Here is a 21,270-nt window from a genome sequence, read left to right as displayed (position 1 = left end):
TGGACAGTGCCTGCTTCATCAATGCAGATGGTTGCTACTTCATCTAGGCAGACAGTGCCACTTCCATCCATGCTGAGAATGGTTCCTTCATCCATGGGCGGCAACTCATCACCCATTTGCACTGAGGTCTCAGAGTCCATGCGCAGCAGACTTTCCTGATGGTCCGTCGCAGTCGCCATCTTTGCTTTCTGCCTTGTGACTCTATCAAGGGAAGGTTCATCAGGTTCCAGGATCCTCTTTTTTTGTCCTGGAGCTGGGGCCATCACCCTTCCTGGAGGCATTGCAACATATGTTTCTGAGCTCTTCTTCTTCTTCTTGCTGACTGTCTTCTTAACACCAGGCCTCTTCGTCCTAGATTCCTTCAGTGCCTCGTATAAACAACACGGAAAAAAGCATTAGATCACAAGAGAAATATGTCAGAACAAGGAATAACATAGCATAAAAGAACCCCAACCCTCCAAGCAAGACAGAGTTTGCACCTTAACAATCTTGTTCACTACAACATCATCCACTTCCTCTCCATCAATAACTTCGTCCTCCTTAGGATTGTACTCTGGGTCATATTGATAACTCCACTACCTTCTTGAACCTCATCACTTCTACCTTCTTGTACACCATTTGTTTTCCTAATCATCGATGCTATTGCACCGATGCCAAGGGACTGGAACATCCGATTGTTCCTCATGATTTTTCTACCCCTAACCTTCTCGTACTCGGTGAGAGGCTCTTCTTTGCATGATAAAGGAAACGTAACTATTAGGTGAATGTTTGGAATGCATGGACAGACAGCCAAACATATCTTATGAAATTTTATTATCATTTAATCCTAGTTATTTAAGTAAGGAAGACTAACAGCACATAGACACAATTAAGCCAGCTTATTCAGATTGCAGCTATGCATTTCACTTAGCATATTAAGACACATATTTTATGAAACTGATAGTATAACCACAAGGAACAAGTTGCATACCAACGATTGGCCTCATGTTTTACCTTGTCATCCTTGCCATGGATGATCTTGAGGTGGTGCTTGCAAAATAGAATAAACAACAATCAGATACAACAGGGATAAAGTAAAATGATGCACTTGTTGTTGGGGAACATAGTAATTTCAAAAAAAATTCCTACGCACACGCAAGATCATGGTGATGCATAGCAACAAGAGGGGAGAGTGTTGTCTACGTACCCTCGTAGACCAGCAATGGAAGCGTTGACACAACGTAGAGGAAGTAGTCATACGTCTTCCCAATCTAACCGATCCAAGTACCGAACGTACGGCACCTCCGAGTTCTGCACATGTTCAACTCGGTGACGTCCCTCGAGCTCCGATCCAGCAAAACATTGAGGGAGAGTTTCGTCAGCACGACAGCGTGATGACGTTGATGATGTTCTACCGACGCAGGGCTTTGCCTAAGCACCGCTACGATATGACCGAGGTGGAATATGGTGGAAGGGGGCACCGCACACGGCTAAGGAACGATCACGAAGATCAACTTGTGTGTCATGGGGTGCCCCCTTGCCCCCGTATATAAAGGAGGGAGAGGGGGAGGTGCGGCCGGCCCTAGGGGTGCGCCTGGAGGAGTCCTACTCCCACCGGGAGTAGGACTCCCCTCTCTTGCCTTGTTGGAAAAGGAAGGGGGAAGGGAGAAAGAGGAAAGGGGGGCGCCGCCCCCCTTCCTTGTCCTATTCGGACTAGGGGGGAGGCGGCGCGTGGCCTGCCCTGGCCGGCCCTCCTCTTCTCCCTTATGTCCCATGTAGGCCCAATAACCCCGGGGGTTTCGGTAACCCCCCGGTACTCCGGTAAAATCCCGATTTCACCCGGAACATTTCCGATATCCAAATATAGGCTTCCAATATATCAATCTTTATGTCTCGACCATTTCGAGACTCCTCGTCATGTCCGTGATCACATCCGGGACTCCGAACAACCTTCGATACATCAAAACACAAAAACCCTAATTACGATCGTCACCGAACTTTAAGCGTGCGGACCCTACGGGTTCGAGAACTATGTAGACATGACCGAGACACGTCTCCGGTCAATAACCAATAGCGGAACCTGGATGCTCATATTGGCTCCTACATATTATACGAAGATCTTTATCGGTCAGATCGCATAACAACATACGTTGTTCCCTTTGTCATCGGTATGTTACTTGCCCAAGATTCGATCGTCGGTATCTTAATACCTAGTTCAATCTCGTTACCGGCAAGTCTCTTTACTCGTTCCATAATACATCATCCCGCAACTAACTTATTAGTTGCAATGCTTGCAAGGCTTGAGTGATGTGCATTACCGAGAGGGCCCAGAGATACCTCTCCGACAATCGGAGTGACAAATCCTAATCTCGAAATACGCCAACCCAACAAGTACCTTCGGAGACACCTGTAGAGCACCTTTATAATCACCCAGTTACATTGTGACGTTTGATAGCACACAAAGTGTTCTTCCGGTAAACGGGAGTTGCATAATCTCATAGTCATAGGAACATGTATAAGTTATGAAGAAAGCAATATCAACAAACTAAATGATCAAGTGCTAAGCTAACGGAATGGGTCAAGTCAATCACATCATTCTCCTAATGATGTGATCCCGTTAATCAAATGACAACTCATGTCTATGGTTAGGAAACAGAACCATCTTCGATCAACGAGCTAGTCAAGTAGAGGCATACTAGTGACACTTTGTTTGTCTATGTATTCACAAATGTATTATGTTTCCGGTTAATACAATTCTAGCATGAATAATAAACATTTATCATGATATAAGGAAATAAATAATTACTTTATTATTGTCTCTAGGGCATATTTCCTTCACTTGTATCAATAAAGGAAAGCATTTGGACCATCATGCACATACATGTAATACATGTGAAACAAACTTGATGGATCAACAATACAGTGATCTAGTGTTATTAATTAAGCAAACATGTAAGTGCACTAAACAAGCATGCATGTACACTGGAAAGATATGACGCATCTCTTAATATCTTCACTACATCAAGCAGGATGTAGTAATGTACATCAAGGAATCTTCCTAGTGCCTCATATAAAGTACACGACAAGCAAGCAAAGTGCTAGTAGTACTGCTGATGCAAACCCTAACCCTATGTATGCTAGCAAGCAACTGAATTGAAGCAAACTATATATGTGAAGCAATGTATTAGCAGCAATATATGTGAAGCAAACTACATCAAGCTAAGTGGATTAAGGTTGTGGTACCAGAGACAAGAACAGAACTCACATGTATTACAATTATATATAGTTGGATACAAATACAGTACACACGAATTATAGTTCAGTAATGTGGATTAGCAAAAACAACTATTTACAACAATTACTTTTATGTTTTAACTTGCAATTTTATCCATGTACATGCAATCATCTATAAGCAAATGAGTTACTCAATTGTTTTCCCTAATGGAGGCAAGCTAATGCATTCAGAGCAACTGATTGCCCAATAGTTGATGAATAAAGAAGCAAGTAGTGTTAACAATAATAGTATGCCTTGAAATCATGCTTATGCAAGCAATTTAGAAGAGTATATCAGGAGGACCTTCAAAACAACTAGATGTTGCCACTGGTAAAGCATGAAACAACTATACTTGCAGAAGTACAAAAGCAAATGAAAAAACTATAGTCAACTATTGATTATGTTGCCTCTACACACCAAACATGGCTACAGACTAGAAGAACACAAATTCAGACATTTTGACAATTAGAATCAACCTTGTATATTAAAACACCCAAAATTATCTAGCACCAATATAGTATATATTAAAACTAGTCATACTGCCTTAACACACCAGGAATTCCAATACCACAATAATTACTAAGCATTCTCTTGTTCACTGGAAAGAAGAACACAAGATTCATGCACATATCATAAAATAAGAACACTGCTACAAACCCCATGGGCACAACATAAAAGAAGTCTTCTACTTGAAAAATCAGGCTGGGCTGCTAGTACAGCAGTGATATATCAATCACCATGCAAACCCCTACAACATCTGTTGCAATGGCGTGCAAAAGAACCCTAACCCCATCATGTTCTAGCCATGAACCAGAGGGCGATCATCCCCACGAACCCCATGAAACCTAACCCTGACCCCATGAACCCTAACCCCATGAACCAGACGAAGATCATCCCCAATTCCCCATGCAACAATAAACATGACCCCATGAACAAGGACCAGGAGATCCTAACCCTAGAAGATCCTAACCCATGATCCACCGAACCGCCAGAGGGGAGATGGATCCAGCAGAGGAAGGGACATGGATCCACCGAACGACCAATCATATCCCTAACCCTAGAATATCGAGGGGAGATGGAGAAGTACCTATGGGCGGATGATGTTGATGATGCAGCGGTGGTCGTCGTCGATGTAGCCGCCGCCGTCGTCGATGTAGTCGATGTAGCCGCTGTCGTCGTCGATGTAGTCAATGTAGCCGCCGTAGTCGTCAATGATGCGGGCGATGTAGCCGTCGAGGGGAGGGGATTCGTCGTCGTGGAGGGCGGCGCGACGCGGCATGGGCGGGGCGACGCGGAGCAGGGGAGGGAGTGGGGAGAAGCTAGGGTTCATCGGGGAGGGGCATGGAATGGGGAAATTTTGTGGAGTGTGAGGGGAGGGGAGTGGGATCCCGCGTGTTTAGTGGGAGAGGGGTGGTGGGTCCCGCATGGTAGTGGGAGAGAAGTGGTGGGAAATTTTGGTGGGGTGGGAGGGAAAATTTGGTGCTAGGAGGGAAATTTTGGTGGGGTGGGAGGGAAATTTTCACCAGTTTTTAGAGGTTTTGAGGCAGAAAAAATTAGGTTTTTTTATAAACTTTGTAGAAATCATGGTTAAAATAACACCGAGTAGCTCAAGAAAACATCCGTATTGCAAGTTTAGTATTTTTGCTAGTTGGTAGGCCACATTTGATGATGTCACGCGGTGGTCTCCAATTTTTTTGGATTTTTTTGAATTTTTTACGGTGTTTCCAAAAACCGGCCGATTTCATCGCGGCGGCCGTCCGTGGCTAGGGTTTGAGCCGTGCCAATATGTTGTCGATTCTGTGATGAAATGCCTACCCGTGAAGCTAAAAATGATTTTTAGTGAAATAACGGGTAAGCCATGGAGGACCCGCAGTTCAAATTCCAACCGGTTCCAACTGAATCGGCCGAAGGTGGTCTGAATGGCCGGGAGTAGCTACGAGGGTCGGAAATGCATGCTTTTTGGTGACCGTCCGTAAAATAGGGTCTACTTTGAGATAGACATGGAATGGCGCCGTTTTGGGTGACCTTCCTTGTAGCCGCTTCATGAAAAACGCATGTCTTCAGCATTCAAAAAATGAAAAACGGTTTTTTTGTTAAACAGGTTGGAACCTCGCTTTGGCCACATTGTTTGCCATCATAAGATGGAGGCATGCGCCAAATTTGGGCATATTATCAGGAACTATTCATCGGATGCGGCCATATCATTGCTAGTTTGGCTTGAAAGCCAGGAATCTTCGTTCATGGTAGGTCGTTTCTTAGAACACTTTTTCAAGAAAACATCCGTATTGCAAGTTTAGTATTTTTGCTAGTTGGTAGGACACATTTGATGATGTGACGCGGTGGTCTCTCATTTTTTTGAATTTTTTGAATTTTTTACGGTGTTTTCAAAAACTGGCCGATTTCGTCGCGGTGGCTGTCCGTGGCTAGGGTTTGAGCTGTGCCAATCTGTTGTCGATTCTGTGATGAAATGCCTACCTGTGAAGCTAAAAATGATTTTAGTGAAAATAATGGGTGTCGGTGTCAAAACCGGCGGATCTCGGGTAGGGGGTCCCGAACTGTGCGTCTAGGCAGATGGTAACAGGAGGCATGGGACACGATGTTTTACCCAGGTTCGGGCCCTCTTGATGGAGGTAAAACCCTACATCCTGCTTGATTAATATTGATGATATGGGTAGTACAAGAGTAGATCTACCATGAGATCAAGGAGGCTAAACCCTAGAAGCTAGCCTATGGTATGATTGTTGTCCGTCCTACGGACTAAAACTCTCCGGTTTATATAGACACCGGAGAGGGCTAGGGTTACACAGAGTCGGTTACAATTGTAGGAGATCTACATATCCGTATCGCCAAGCTCTCCTTCCATGCCAAGGAAAGTCCCTTCCAGACACGGGACAAAGTCTTCAATCTTGTATCTTCATAGTCCAGGAGTCCGGCCGAAGGTATAGTCCGGCTAGCCGGACACCCCCTAATCTAGGACTCCCTCAGTAGCCCCTGAACCAGGCTTCAATGACGATGAGTCCGGCGCGCAGATTGTCTTCGGCATTGCAAGGCGGGTTCCTCCTCCAAGTACTTCATAGAAGATTTTGAACACAAAGGTAGTGTCCGGCTCTGCAAAATAAGTTTCCACATATTGACATAGAGAGAATAATATTTACACAAATCTAATCTGCTGACATATTCTGTAGCATGACATCACACCATGGCCAAGTCTTTATACGAATCGTTTCACTATCCCACCTCAGCGCGTTTAGCGAGGCGGTTTCCTTGGCACGTCTTGTCAAAGCAGAGATCGTGTTCCCTTATTCCGGAATTCTCATCAATACGGGCGTGGGTAACCCAACCGCGCCATTGATTACGGTGCTTGGGAGATAAGCGAGTTTTACCAGGCTGATGGGGACGCATAGTCGCATCCGCCCATATAAGGGGATAAGTATCCACCTTTTCATCCATGCCTTCTTCCTCCTTTGCCTATCCATTTCCGCGCACTTGAGCTCCAGCGCCCAAGTCCGCACACCCCACCTCAACCTTCTCCAGCCATGTCCGGAGCGGGAGGCAAGTGGATGGTCTCCTCTGTCACGGAGGGACACATCAAAAAACTAAGGAAGGCCAGATACTTGTCTAACGACATTGCGCACCGGCTTCCCGAAGAGGGGCAGCTCATCCCCACCCCTAGTCCCCATGAGAGGGTGGTTTTCCTCCCCCATTTCCTCCGCAGACTGGGCTTCCCTCTCCACCCATTTGTCCGGGGGCTCATGTTCTACTATGGCCTAGATTTCCAAGATCTGGCCCCGAACTTTGTCCTCAACATCTCGGCGTTTGTCGTCGTGTGCGAGGCTTTCTTCTGCATCCGCCCCCAGTTCGGCCTATGGCTCAAGACTTTCAATGTCAAGCCGAAGGTGGTGCGCGGCACCCAGGCGGAGTGCGGAGGCTCCATGGTGGGCAAGATGCCCAACGTCCTATGGCTCGAGGGCTCCTTCGTGGAGTCCCTAAAGGGGTGGCAATCGGGGTGGTGGTTTTACATCACCAAGCCGCGCGACCCTGAATGGGTCGCAGCCCCCGAGTTCCGATCCAGACCCCCTACGCGGCTCGCCTCCTGGAAAGAGACGGGCCTGTCGTGGGGTAAAAAAGGAGAGCTGACCGGACTACAAACATGCGTCCAACCCCTGGTGGACAAGAAGCTCAAACTTGTCAACGTAGTCCAGGTTATGCTCATCCGCCGAATCCTCCCGTGTGAACAACGGGCTTTCAACCTATGGGAGTTCGACCCAGCGCGGCACCGAACTCTGAGCAGGCTCTTCGACACGACGTGCGAAGATGCCTGGAAGGTGCTTTTCAAGGGCGCCGAGGCCCCCGCATCCGCTACCGAGGATCGCGGATTCAGCACGCAGCGTCACGCTCGTGCCCTAAGCTGTTTTTACCTTTTACAGGGTATTAGTTTTTCATAGTTTGGCTCCATGCGGAATCTAAGCTCCCTTACCTTTGACAGGATTGGCAGGAGACGTCCTGACAGATCAACTGTCCGGCTCCTTTGCCCAAAGGCCCAGCGGACGCTCGCTTGGCGAAGCTGCTTGTTCCGGCACCCTATGTGGTGCCGAAGAAGAAGGCCAAGAAGAAGGCCACGGGGACTCGAAAGAGTGCTCGGCGCCAGGAGGTGTCGGATTCATCATCCGACGACTCCAAGGCGCCCTCCTCCCATGAAGACGAGGAGGAGGAAGAAGAGACCTCTCCCCCTCCAGCGGGGGGAGGGAAGAAAAGGAAGGCCGCCCCAACTGGGGAGGCCGAAGGGTCCAAGAAGGGGAAGACCCCTCCTCCGGACTACTCCACTAACGCCGACGACGGCGAAGAGGAGTGGCCGCACAGGGCCAAGCCCCTGGCGAGACCGTAAGTATCCGGATACAAGAGTGATTCATAGTATTCCCCCATTGCACAGCTTTTCCTTACGTCGAACATGTTTATGCAGTCCACCCAAAGACCGACTCGACATGTCGTCGAGCGGTTCCTTGGATTCATCGGATGTGAATTTGCTTCCGACGGCTACCTCCCCCCATCCTACGGACGATGCCGCGGTGGCGTCCCAACAGGTTCCAAGCCAGGAGGAAGTGGTCCTGGAGGCGCCGCAAGGCGGCCTCCCGGACTCCAGGCGTAAAGGGGACAGAACTCCCAAGGGCTCCAAGTCCGGCCTTGAGCCGGACACCGCGCCGGAACCTTCAACAGTTCCGGACTCCGGTAGGCAGCCTCCTTCCAAGAGGAGCAAGCCTACCGAGACGGTGACCTCCGTCCAACCGGAGGCACCGGACAAATTGCTGGAGGTGCTTAACGGCGCCTCCATTGACGAGGAGCACCGCACTATTATGAGTGCGGTGATCCAGAAGGTTCAGTCTGCCAAGAGCGGACTGACTGAAGCCTATGCCAGCCTTCTAACAGGCTTTGAGGTAAGTAAAGAATATGTAAAAATATTACCGCATAGACAGTAGCCCCTGATGCTCTGTTCGGTGTTCGGTAAGAAAGGCTGAATATAGGATCTAATAACATTCGCAGGAGTCTAACATAATCAAGTCAATATGCGTATGCAGGCTTCGCTGCTGGCCTCCGCCGCACTGACTGCGGAGGTGGATACGCTGAAGCAAAACCTCGCGCGGTCCGAGAACGAGCTCGGCCATGCCAAGAGGCAACTCAAGGAGAAGGAAGGTAAGTAATACCTTGCGCAAGTATATAGAGAAGATGTGGTTGCAAAAAATGACATGATCGACGTGCTATTATAGGGGCCACGACCGAGGTGGCAACCCTTAAGAAAGCGCTGTCCGAGGCCGAAAACAGAGGGGCCGCGGAGCGCACAAAGAGAGGGAAGCAGGAGGCGCGGGTGGAGGAGGTGCAGAAAGAGCTCCAGGCCCTCGTGAAAAAACACGAGAGTTTGGAGCTTGACTCAAAGACGCAAGCGTCCGAGCTTGCGGCAGCCCTCGAAAGTGCGAAGTTTGCCAAGGCCGAAGCCCAGAAAGCCCTCCAAGAAATTGATGCAATGAAGAAGATAGCGGCGGGTAAGGCATTCATTATGCAAAGCAAGCACGTGAAAGTGAATTACTTGTTACTTACCCGAGTCCGGAGCTCTCCAGGAGCATTTGCAGACTTGCCCCGTAGTGCGTCTGATGCCGCCGCCTACTACCGATCCAAGGAGGGGAGCTCGACGGAGAAGGTGTTCTGGTCTCAGTATGCTGAGGCCGGACACCTGGTGCCTTTGAGCGACCAGATGAAGCAAATGGTCGAGCTCCACAAGGTGGCCGAACAGGCCATAAAGGGCCTCGTAGTTTGGCTTTGGCCTGGAGAGGCTCTGCCTGGGAGCTACTTCGGGCTGGTGAGGCGGCTGGTGGATGCATGTCCACGGCTTGAAGTAATCAAGTGCTCCGTCTACATCGAAGGTGCCCGTGCTAAAGTGAACTGGGGCAAGATGGATGCAGAGAAGCTAGTGAAGGACGGGCCGCCGCCGGGCAAGGAGCATCGCGTCCCGGAAGCGTATTATGAGGGCGTCCTGAAGGGTGCCCGCCTTATAGCGGATGAATGCTCCAAAGATGTAATTTTTGAGTAAACTCGCATTTGTGATCCTGTACGCTGAAAACTTGTTCATATGCACTGAGCAACGCTTTTGAATTTAAAATATTACCTTCTGTGCGGCCGTTTATCAAATTTGAGAGATGGCGGGTCGTCAGCTTCTACCCCGTGCCACGAGTGCTGGGGTGTTCGGGATAAACATGAGCGCTCTTTTTCCCATTCTTGGGTCCTTCCAGGGAGGCACTCAACACAACGAACAAGGCAATCGGACTATAATGCTTGAACACTCTCACTTAGCCATAGAATTCTATAATTTTAAATTTCGGCGAAGCCCCTAGTGTTCGGAAGACCGAGTTCGGGGCGCTATCCACGCCTAGGCCAGACAAAGCCGACTCCTCGCTCTAAGCGGCATAAGTCTTTAGGGACTCGAAAACCTCTCGAACAGCGACCAGCTCTCGCCTCATCATGACGATCAGTTTTAGCTTTCTCTATTGAGGTGCTTAGCCCAGCTCAACTGGGGCACAATCGCTGTAGTTCTCCTAGTGCTACCTTAGCCGATATAACGGAACGTAAGGTACCAAAACATAGGAGCCGGGCAAACCCAACTATTGACCCAAGACATGATTCAGAGCTGATGCATATAATGCTATCAGTTTGGGGTGCCACACTTGTGAAAGTGTTCGGACTTCTCAGACCGTATTGTGGGGTACTTAAGCCCCTGGCGTATTGGCCGTACCAAAGTGTACGGGTGCGACATGTCATTAATGAACATATATTCGTAAAAAAAGAGTAATGCAATAATAGACGGAAGCTATGCATTGTTTATTTAAAAAGACTGCGATCAAAGCAGAACGATACAAATAGTGTAATAAGCAAAAGATGGGACTATTTAACATGTCCTTTCCAGGGGCGAGCTGCAGAATGTTATGTGAAATAGGTATACTGCTCGTTATAGAGACCACCTTAGAGTTCCATAGTCCGGCGTAGCTTTCTGCTTCCCTGGTTGTATCGTTTGTGCGGCAATTGTACTGCCGGACAAGCCTTCCGAAGAATAGAGTCCTGAAAATAAGAGAAAATTAAGAAACCGGCAGCCCCTAGTGCGGTTTAAGCCGCGTTTCGGGTGTGCCGTGATGGTGCCCCTCCCCCTGTGCCCATGGTATTTCCAGAGCGTAGTTATGTACGCGCAACACTGGTTTCACAAGTTCGCGAGGGCTGGGGTTGGGGCCGCATTGCTACGCTTGCTCGGAACATGCCAGGCGGTCTTGTTGTAGGTTACTCCGGGCGCGCTTGACGGTGTCCAGACGTTTAATGGCCGGACTAGAGAGTTGCCTTGAGAGGCTGCTTTCTACTTCCGTTGCGATAGCCATCGTATGCTCCTCCATCCGGAGAGAGCGTTCGGTGTTTCCATTGACCGTGATGACTCCTTGAGGGCCTGGCATCTTGAGCTTGAGGTATGCGTAGTGCGGCACCACATTGAACTTGGCAAATGCGGTTCGCCCGAGCAGTGCGTGATTGCCACTACGGAACAGGACTATGTCGAAGATTAACTCCTTGCTTCAGAAATTATCCGGAGATCCGAAGACCACTTCAAGTGTAACTGAGCCTGTACAGTTGGCCTCTACACCTGGTATGACGCCTTTAAAGGCCATTTTAGTGGGTTTGATTCTCGAGGGATCGATGCCCATTTTCTGCACTGTATCCTGGTAAAGCAGGTTCAGGCTGCTGCCGCCGTCCATAAGGACTCTAGTGAGGTGAAATCTGTCAATAATTGGGTCTAGAACCAATGCGGCGAATCCGCCATGACGGATGCTAGTGGGGTGGTCCCTTTGATCAAAAGTGATCAGGCAGGAAGACCATAGGTTGAACTTTGGGGCGACTGGCTCCATCGCATATACGTCCCTTAGCGCACGCTTCCGCTCCCTCTTGGGGACGTGGGTTGCGTATATCATGTTCACCATCCGCACTTGTGGGGGAAAACCTTTCTGTCCACTCTTGTTCGGCGGCCGGGGCTCCTCCTCGTCGTCGCTATGCAGCCCCTTGTCTCTGCTTTCGGCATTTAACTTGCCTGCCTGCTTGAACACCCAACAATCCCTGTTGGTGCGATTGGCTGGTTTTTCGGGGGTGCCATGTATCTGGCATGAGCGGTCGAGTATTCGGTCCAAACTGGACGAGCCCGGAGTATTTCTTTTGAATGGCTTTTTCCGCTGACCGGGTTTAGAGCCTCTGAATCCGGCATTAACTGCCGTATCCTCAGCAATTCGATGTTAATGCGGCGCTTTTGCTTGTTGCGACGCGACCTGCCACTGCTTTCCTTGGTATCCAAATTACCAGGGCTCTTGGTCATGTTATTGTTGCGAGCTAGCCAGCTGTCTTCTCCCGCGCAAAAGCGGGTCATAAGTGTCATGAGGGCTGCCATAGATTTCGGCTTTTCCTGTCCTAGGTGCCGTGCAAGCCACTCGTCGTGGATGTTATGCTTGAAGGCTGCTAGGGCCTCTGCGTCTGAACAGTCGACGATTTGATTTTTCTTGGTTAGGAACCGTGTCCAGAATTGTCTGGCCTATTCCTCTGGCTGCTAAATTATGTGGCTTAGGTCATCGGCGTCTGGTGGTCGCACATAAGTGCCCTGGAAATTGTCGAGGAATGCCGTTTCCAGGTCCTCCCAACAACCAATTGATTCTACTGGTAAGCTATTAAGCCAATGCCGAGCTGGTCCTTTAAGCTTGAGTGGGAGGTATTTGATGGCGTGTAGGTCATCGTCGCGGGCCAGGTGGATATGAAGGAGATAGTCCTTGATCCATACCGCAGGATCCGTTGTGCCATCGTATGATTCGATGTTCATGGGTTTGAAACCCTCAGGGATTTGATGATCCATTACTTCATTTGTGAAGCATAGTGGGTGTGCGACGCCTCTGTATTGGGCTATATCACGACGCAGCTCAAACGAGCTTTGTCTAGTGTGTTCGGCCCGGCCGGATTTACTGTATCCGGAGTGACGATTACCATCTCGTGTCGTGGGACGCCCACGCGATCCGTAGATCAATCTTGTTTGCCTTGCCTTGTCATCCAATATATCTCGCAGGTCTGGCGCGTTTTCCCGTGCCTTGGTATTTTTTGAGCGGCGCCGGGGTGCGGCTGGAGTGGAGGTCCGAGAGGCCTCTCTGTCGCGGCCACGGGGTGGCCGATCGGCCGCATCATGCGCTGGTGATGTAGGTTTAAGTGCTTCCTCCTCTAACCGGGGTAGCAACCTGTGCTTTGGGTAGCTCTTGGAGGGGCGTTCGAGTTCATACTCTTCGGCCGCAAGGACTTCAGTCCATCTGTCGGCTAGCAAATCTTGATCAGCTCTAAGCTGTTGCTATTTTTTCTTGAGGCTGCTCGCCGTGGCCATAAGCCTGCGTTTGAAACGCTCTTGTTCGACGGGATCCTCTGGCACGACAAATTCGTTGTCGTCGAGGCTTGCCTCGTCTTCGGAGGGAGGCATATAATTATCGTCCTTGACCTCTCTGTCTGCCGCTCTCTCATGAGGGCTCGCTTCCCCATCCTCCCATGCTGAATCTTGCTGGAGGTGGTTGTCTTCGGCACTGTCCGGGGTGTTATTATCTCCCGTGCTGGAATCACTGTTTCTGGTTTGGCGGGATTTAGAGCGGCGCCGCTGACGCTGGCGCTTAGGCTGCTTCTTGGAGGGGTCATCCTCCGCTGTTCCATCGCCATTGCCTTCTTTTGGGGTGTCCACCATGTATATATCATACGATGAGGTGGCTTTCTAGTGCCCTATAGGCGCTGGTTCTTGATCGTCTCCTGCATCGGCGTCCATACCGTCGATGTCTTCGGAGTCGAAGTCGAGCATGTCGGTTAAATCATCGACAGTGGCTACGAAGTGTGTGGTTGGTGGGCTTTGAATTTCTTCATCGTCCGCATCCCAACCTTGCTGACCATAGTCCGCCCAGGGCTCTCCTGATAAAGAGAGAGACTTTAGTGAATTCAGAATATCGCCGAAGGGCGAGTGCTGAAAGATTTTCGTGGCGGTGAACTCCATGATTAGCGCCCAATCGGGTTTGATCGGTAGGGGCGCGGAGGGCTCGGTGTCTGGAGAGGTGTCCGGCTCCTTGGAGTCACGGGCTTCGCAGAGAATAGGGCTGGTGTTCAGCTCGATTGCCTTAGAGATTGCAGCCCCCGAGGCGCTGTCCAACCACCCATCCTCGATTGGCGCAGTTGGCTCCGAATTAAGGGTCGGAGCTGATGCGGGTGTGGCCTCCAGGGCACTGTTCGGTGGTAGAGCTAGATCATGCCCATCGAGACAGTGCGGCTTGCTCGGCTGCTGATCGAATCCGTCGAAGATCAAGTCTCCGCGGAGGTCGGCCGTGTAGCTCAAACTTCCAAATCTGACCTGATGGCCAGGGGCGTAGCTTTCGATCTGCTCCAGATGGCCAAGCGAATTGGCCCGCAGTGCAAAGCCGCCGAATAAGAAGATCTGTCCGTGGAGAAAGGTCTCACCCTAGATCGCATCGCTGTTGATAATCGGAGAAGTCATCGGGCCTAAAAGTGACAACACAGAGGAACTCTCAATGAAAGCACCAATGTCGGTGTCAAAACCGGCGGATCTCGGGTAGGGGGTCCCGAACTGTGCGTCTAGGCGGATGGTAATAGGAGGCAGGGGACATGATGTTTTACCCAGGTTTGGTCCCTCTTGATGGAGGTAAAACCCTACGTCCTGCTTGATTAATATTGATGATATGGGTAGTACAAGAGTAGATCTACCACGAGATCAAGGAAGCTAAACCCTAGAAGCTAGCCTATGGTATGATTGTTGTGTGTCCTACGGACTAAAACTCTCCAGTTTATATAGACACCGGAGAGGGCTAGGGTTACACAGAGTCGGTTACAATGGTAGGAGATCTACATATCAGTATCGCCAAGCTTGCCTTCCACGCCAAGGAAAGTCCCTTCCAGACACGGGACGAAGTCTTCAATCTTGTATCTTCATAGTCCAGGAGTCCGGCCGAAGGTATAGTCCAGCTATCCGGACACCCCCTAATCCAGGACTCCCTCAACGGGCAAGCCATGGAGGACCCACAGTTCAAAATCCAGCCGGTTCCACCTGAATCGGCCGAAGGTGGTCTGAATGGCCGGGAGTAGCTACGAGGGTCGGAAATGCATGCTTTTTGGAGTCCGTCCGTAAAATAGGGTCTACTTTGAGATAGACAGGGAATGGCGCCATTTGGGGTGACCCTCCTTGTAGCCGCTTCACGAAAAACGCATGTCTTCAGCATTCAAAAAATGAAAAACGGGTTTTTTGTTAAACAAGTTGGAACCTCACTTTGGCAACATTGTTTGCCATCACAAGACGGAGGTATGCGCCAAATTTTGGCATATTATCAGAAACTATTCATCGGATGCGGCCATATCTTTGCTAGTTCGACTTGAAAGCCATGAATCTTCGTTCATGGTAGGTCGTTTTTTAGAACACTTTTTCAAGAAAACATTCATATTGCAAGTTTAGTATTTTTTCTAGTTGGTAGGCCACATTTGATGATGTGACGCGGTGGTCTCCCATTTTTTGATTTTTTTTGAATTTTTTACGGTGTTTTCAAAAACCGATCGATTTCGTCGCGGCGGCCGTCCGTGGCTAGGGTTTGGGCCGTGCCAATCTGTTGTCGATTCTCCGATGAAATGCCTACCTGTGAAGCTAAAAATGCTTTTTAGTGAAAATAATGGGCAAGCCATGGAGGACCCGCAGTTCGAAATCCAACCGGTTCCAGCTAAATCGGCCGAAGGTGGTCTGAATGGCCGGGAGTAGCTACAAGGGTCGGAAATGCATGCTTTTTGGCGACCGTCCGTAAAATAGGGTCTACTTTGAGATAGACATGGAATGGCGCCATTTGGGGTGACCCTCCTTATAGCCGCTTCACGAAAAACACATGTCTTCAACATTCAAAAAATGAAAAACGGTTTTTTTGTTAAACAAGTTGGAACCTCGCTTTGCCAACATTGTTTGCCATCATAAGACGTAGGCATGCACCAAATTTGGGCATATTATCAGAAACTATTCATCGGATGCGGCCATATCATTGCTAGTTTGGCTTGAAAGCCATGAATCTTCGTTCATGCTAGGTCATTTTTTAGAACACTTTTTCAAGAAAACTTCTGTATTGCAAGTTTAGTATTTTTGCTAGTTGGTAGGCCACATTTGATGATGTGACGCGGTGGTCTCCCATATTTTTTGATTTTTTTTGATTTTTTACGGTGTTTTCAAAAACCGCCTGATTTCATCGCGGCGACCGTCCGTGGCTAGGGTTTGAGCCGTGCCAATCTCTTGTCGATTCCGTGATGAAATGCCTACCTGTGAAGCTAAAAATGATTTTTAGTGAAAATAACGGGCAAGCCATGGAGGACCCGCAGTTCAAATTCCAGCCGGTTCCAGCTGAATCGGCCGAAGGTGGTCTGAATGGCCGGGAGTAGCTACGAGGGTTGGAAATGCATGCTTTTTGGTTACCGTCCGTAAAATAGGGTCTAGTTTTAGATATACATGGAATGGCGCCGTTTGGGGTGACCCTCCTTATAGCCGCTTCACGAAAAACGCATGTCTTTAGCATTGAAAAATTGAAAAACAGTTTTCGACTTTTTTTACGATATTTTCAAAAACCGGTGGATTTCGTCACGGCGGTCGTCCGTGGCTAGGGTTTGAGTGATGTTTTTAGCATTCAAAAAATGAAACTTATATCGTTTCATACATGAGCATGCACAAAAACCCATAATTTTATCTTTCATCCATGAGCATGCATAAAAAATTTCAATTTCCATCAATTACCAAACTGAATATTCATTGTTAAGAAATTGACATGTTTAGATGACACTGTCATACAACAACCATGAGCATGCACAAAATTAAACCTGACGTACTTAACATTGACATGTTCAGATTACACTAACAAGCTTAAACCTAACATGTTTAACATTGCCACTTCATTTTCTTAACATCTTCACTCCTCCTTCTCCTTCATCAACCTGATGCGCTCAGAGTGGTGAATCCCAATGCGGATGTACTGCTCTACCACAATTGGCATGGTCTTGTCGCCAAGCTATGGGATTGCAGGCGCCACCACCATAGCAAGGTCGTCGTCCTCCACCACCATCACGAGGTCGTCGTCCGCCACCACCATAGCAAGGTCATCGTCCGCCACCACCATCGCGAGGTCGTCGTCCGCCACCACCATAGCAAGGTCGTCATCCGCCACCACCATAGCAGGGTCGTCGTCAGCCACCATCATAGCATGGTCGTCGTCAGCCAGAATAGGCTGCTCCTCGTCATCCCCGCTCTGCTCCTCGTCATCCCCGCTGCTGCTCCCATTGCCTGGCTAAATGCAACAAAGTGTGAACATGGTGTTGTCGTCGTGCAGGTAGAGGAAGCCAAAAGGACAGGAACAAGATAGGAAGAGAGCTTACTGGCATCATCGTCGTGCTGGTAGTACATGCGACACATGGTGTTGTTGAACATCTTCACGGTGAACATGGCGTCGCCGTCGTAGCGGAATACAAGGAAGTACCCGAGCTGTAGCTCATGGGCGCGGGCGAAATGCTCCCAGCCGGGCCGTAGGTACATGCGGCCTTCACCATCGAACACCACCAACATGTCCCACAACGTGTGAAGCCCGCTGCCGGCCTACTGCAGCTTCACTTTGTGGGGCTCATGACTGGCGAGCATCTTCACAAACTTGTCAGGAAGCCTCTGCAGCGAGGGTCAAGCAGTGGTTAACTGTGGCAATCAAGCACTAGACAGCAGAGTGATGATAAATATACCTGCCTAATGCAAGATTTCTCAATTACGATTTCGAAGAACTCGAAACCTTCCAAGCCAGCCATCTCACTTCTCTGAAAAGCAGCATTGTAAATTAAACAACAGGACTGGACAGAAATAGGAAACAAGCACTTCAAAACAGTAGAATAATTACTACATGTGTTTGCCAGGGCCTCAATTTGGAATACTACTATAAATGGCAATGGCCTCAATTTTCTCCTACTCTATCTTGGCAAAGGGGCAATGAGTAGAAGAATAACATCAACATCAACAGCACCCATAAATGTAATGTTTCTTGGCCACTAAGCTGGAGAAGAATGTAATGTTTCCATACTTGAGCATGTTCAGTTTAAAAGAATATAAACAAGCAAGAATGCATGCATGCATATCAAAAGTTGGCATCTACTGCTGCTACTACTCTGCCCATATTCATGCAGGTCACTACACCTGCATATGCATGAATCCCACTACAGCACAAGACTTGTCAACAAGAATAACCACAACTAGTAACAAAAGAAACACTCCTCATCAGTTACATTCAGTTAATTACACAGCAACAACAACAGAATTCATGTCATCACTCCTCATTAGTTACGTTGAGTTAATTACACAGCAACAACAACAGGATTGCTGTATGCATGCCATGTTAATTGTTGCCAGCAGTCTGGCAACAGTAACAGCATGTTCACCATAGAATTCAACATCAACAAAATTCAGTTAATTTAGTTTATTAACCACAGAATTCAACAGCAACAGAACAACATGTCTACCACACTATCTACCACAGAATTTAGTTAATTACACCCACATCAACAGTTAATTGTTGTCAGGTGACTACCAAAAGCAACAACATAGTAATCAAACAGCAATTCAACCACACTAGATCCTCCAACAGAGCATACTAAATCCACCAAGAACAATATGCCTCAATCCACCAATAGATGCCTAGTATGCATAACAAATCCTAGATTCTCAGACCCTAGAGCAGAAGAGAAAGGAGAGAGGATATGAAGCGGATGGCTTACTTATGCCGGAGTCCGAGAAGAAGTGGTCGCCGGCGGCGTAGGGCAAGCCGCGAGGGAGGCGTCGGACAAGCAGAGTCACCGGGGAGGAGAAGGGGAGGCGTCGCCATCACCCTAAACAAAAAATGTATTAAAAAACATCCTGATAAAACCCTAATCCGGTGGCAAGAACCCTAATAAAATCAATGGAATCACCCTAATCTATCATAATAGTAGATAGGAAGAGGAAGAGGAAGCAGATTCATACCCACGGCAATGGAGAGTCGGCGACAGAGAGAGACACTAGTAGAAAAAGGACCTAATGTGAGACACATTAGTGCCGGTTTGATTTTAGCCCTGTACTAATGGTACCATTAGTTCCGGTTCGAACGGCTATGCATTAATGTTGGTTCGTGTTGAACCTTTAGTACCGGTTCGTGCCACGAACCGGTACTAAAGGGGTGATGGCAGGATGGCGTCAGGCCGGGGCCCCACGATCACCCTTAGTACCGGTTCGTGTCACAAACCGGTACTAAAGGGCTAACCTTTAGTACCGGTTTTTGCCACGAACCGGTACTAAAGGGGTCTGACCTATAGTACCGGTTTGTGACACAAACCGGCACTATAGGGCAATTTTCAAACTCTACCCCCCCGTGTGTCGCCATTTCAGTTCTGAAAAAATCAAAAGAAAATGATAAAAACTTCAAAAAATAAAATCCTTCGAGAGGTAGTTATATTACTACATCTACTAGTTAGAAAAATTTGAAAACTTAAATTTGGACATGTTTTGCAAAAAGTGTAGGGAAAATGTAAAACGGCTATAACTTTTGCATACGATGTCGGAAAAAAATGTATAATATATCAAAAAATTCAGCAGGAAAATACGCATCCGATGGAGACCGCCTACGGCCTGTTTGCAATTTTTTAGAATCCTCAAATTCCAAAACGAAAAAAAGATATGGTCAAATTTCAGTTTTTTTTTAAAAATTGGTTAAATCTGGTCAAACTACTTATTCAAGAAGTATTAATGTTACTACATAATTCTTCAAGAATATTAGTGTTACTAAATAATTATTTCAATTTTTTAAATTTTGGTCAAATCTGGTCAAACTATGGTCAAACTGTGGTCAAACTGTGGTCAAACTATGGTCAAACTTATTCAAGAAATATTAGTGTTACTAAATAATTACTGTTTTTTAGAATAATAGTTTCAAACTCAAACGGTGAAACGTCTGACCTAATGCTCAAGCTAAACTGCTGAGGGCTAATAGGATTGACAGCTTACATTTGTCAGGAAAACTACAAGTGCAGACTTGGAATGTAGGGGGAATAGAACTCCAAAGTTAAGCATGCTCAGGCTGGGGGAGTGAGAGGATGGGTGACCGGCCGGGAAGTCAGGCGATTTGGAATGAGTGATCCACACTTGAGCAGTTAAGAGAGGTGATTAAAGACTAAATCATCAAATAATTCAGAAAAATTGAAAATTGAAAAAAAGCAAATTCTTTTTCCAAAATTTTCAAAAAAAAAATTTAAAAAAAAACCTTTAGTACCGGTTGGTAACACCAACCGGTACTAAAGGTCCCCCATACCAGGGCGCGAGCTCACGCCACGTGGTGGCACTTTAGCGTCGGTTCGTGCCGAACCGGTATTAAAGGGGGGGGGGGGCTTTAGTGCCCACCCTTTAGTGCCGGTTATGGAACCGGCACTAAAGGCCCTTACGAACCGGCGCTAAAGCTCCGTTTTCTACTAGTGAGAGCAATGAGCCGGCGGCGGTGCGAAAGGAAGAAGCCGGTGGCGGCGGAGAGGAGGAGTGGGTCGAGTGGAGAGGGGGAGTGGGGAAAAGAGTGGATAGGAGGAGGAGCAGGCCCAATTGTCAGTGAGTTGTTTGATATATTGAAAAGGGTGGGCATAGAGTACAAAACCAACAACCTCTTCCTAGCCTAGTGGTAGAAACCAAGTGAACTAAGCGCACGGTCATGGGTTCGAGCCCCCGCGCGCGCATAGTTTTTGGCCACGCGCATATTTTTGGTAGCTTGGCTACAATAGCAAAATGGCCCACTTGTCAGCGAGTGGGTCGAGTGGCCCACTTGTCAGTGAGGTGTGTGCTTGATACTTGACTAGTTTGATATATTCAAAAGGGTTGGCATAGAGTGGAAGACTAATAGTCTCGTCCTAGCCCAGTGGTAGAAACATAGTGAAACAAGCGCACGGTTGTGGGTTTGAGTCCCTGCTGGCGCATATTTTTTTGCTCACAATGAAATGGGTTTAGTTGAAGCAAAATTCAGTTAAAATAGAATCTTCAGTTCAAATAAACTACTAAATGATCACAAAAACTACTAGACAACATTCTGTACTAAAGGGGGGGGCCTTTAGTGCCCACCCTTTAGTGCCGGTTATGGAACCGACACTAAAGGCCCTTACGAACCGGCGCTAAAGCTCCGTTTTCTACTAGTGAGAGCAAGGAGCCGGCGGCGGCGGGAGAGGAAGAAGCTGGTGGCGGAGGAGAGGAGGAGTGGGTCGAGTGGAGAGGGGGAGTGGGGAAAAGAGTGGATAGGAGGAGGAGCGGGCCCAATTGTCAGCGAGTTGGTCGATATATTGAAAAGGGTGGGCATAGAGTACAAAACCAACAACCTATTCCTAGCCCAGTGGTAGAAACCAAGTGAACTAAGCGCACGGTTGTG

Source organism: Triticum dicoccoides, chromosome 4A (assembly GCF_002162155.2).
Source record: "Triticum dicoccoides isolate Atlit2015 ecotype Zavitan chromosome 4A, WEW_v2.0, whole genome shotgun sequence".
NCBI classification, from domain to species: Eukaryota; Viridiplantae; Streptophyta; class Magnoliopsida; order Poales; family Poaceae; genus Triticum; species Triticum dicoccoides.
This window is presented reverse-complemented; position numbering follows the sequence as displayed.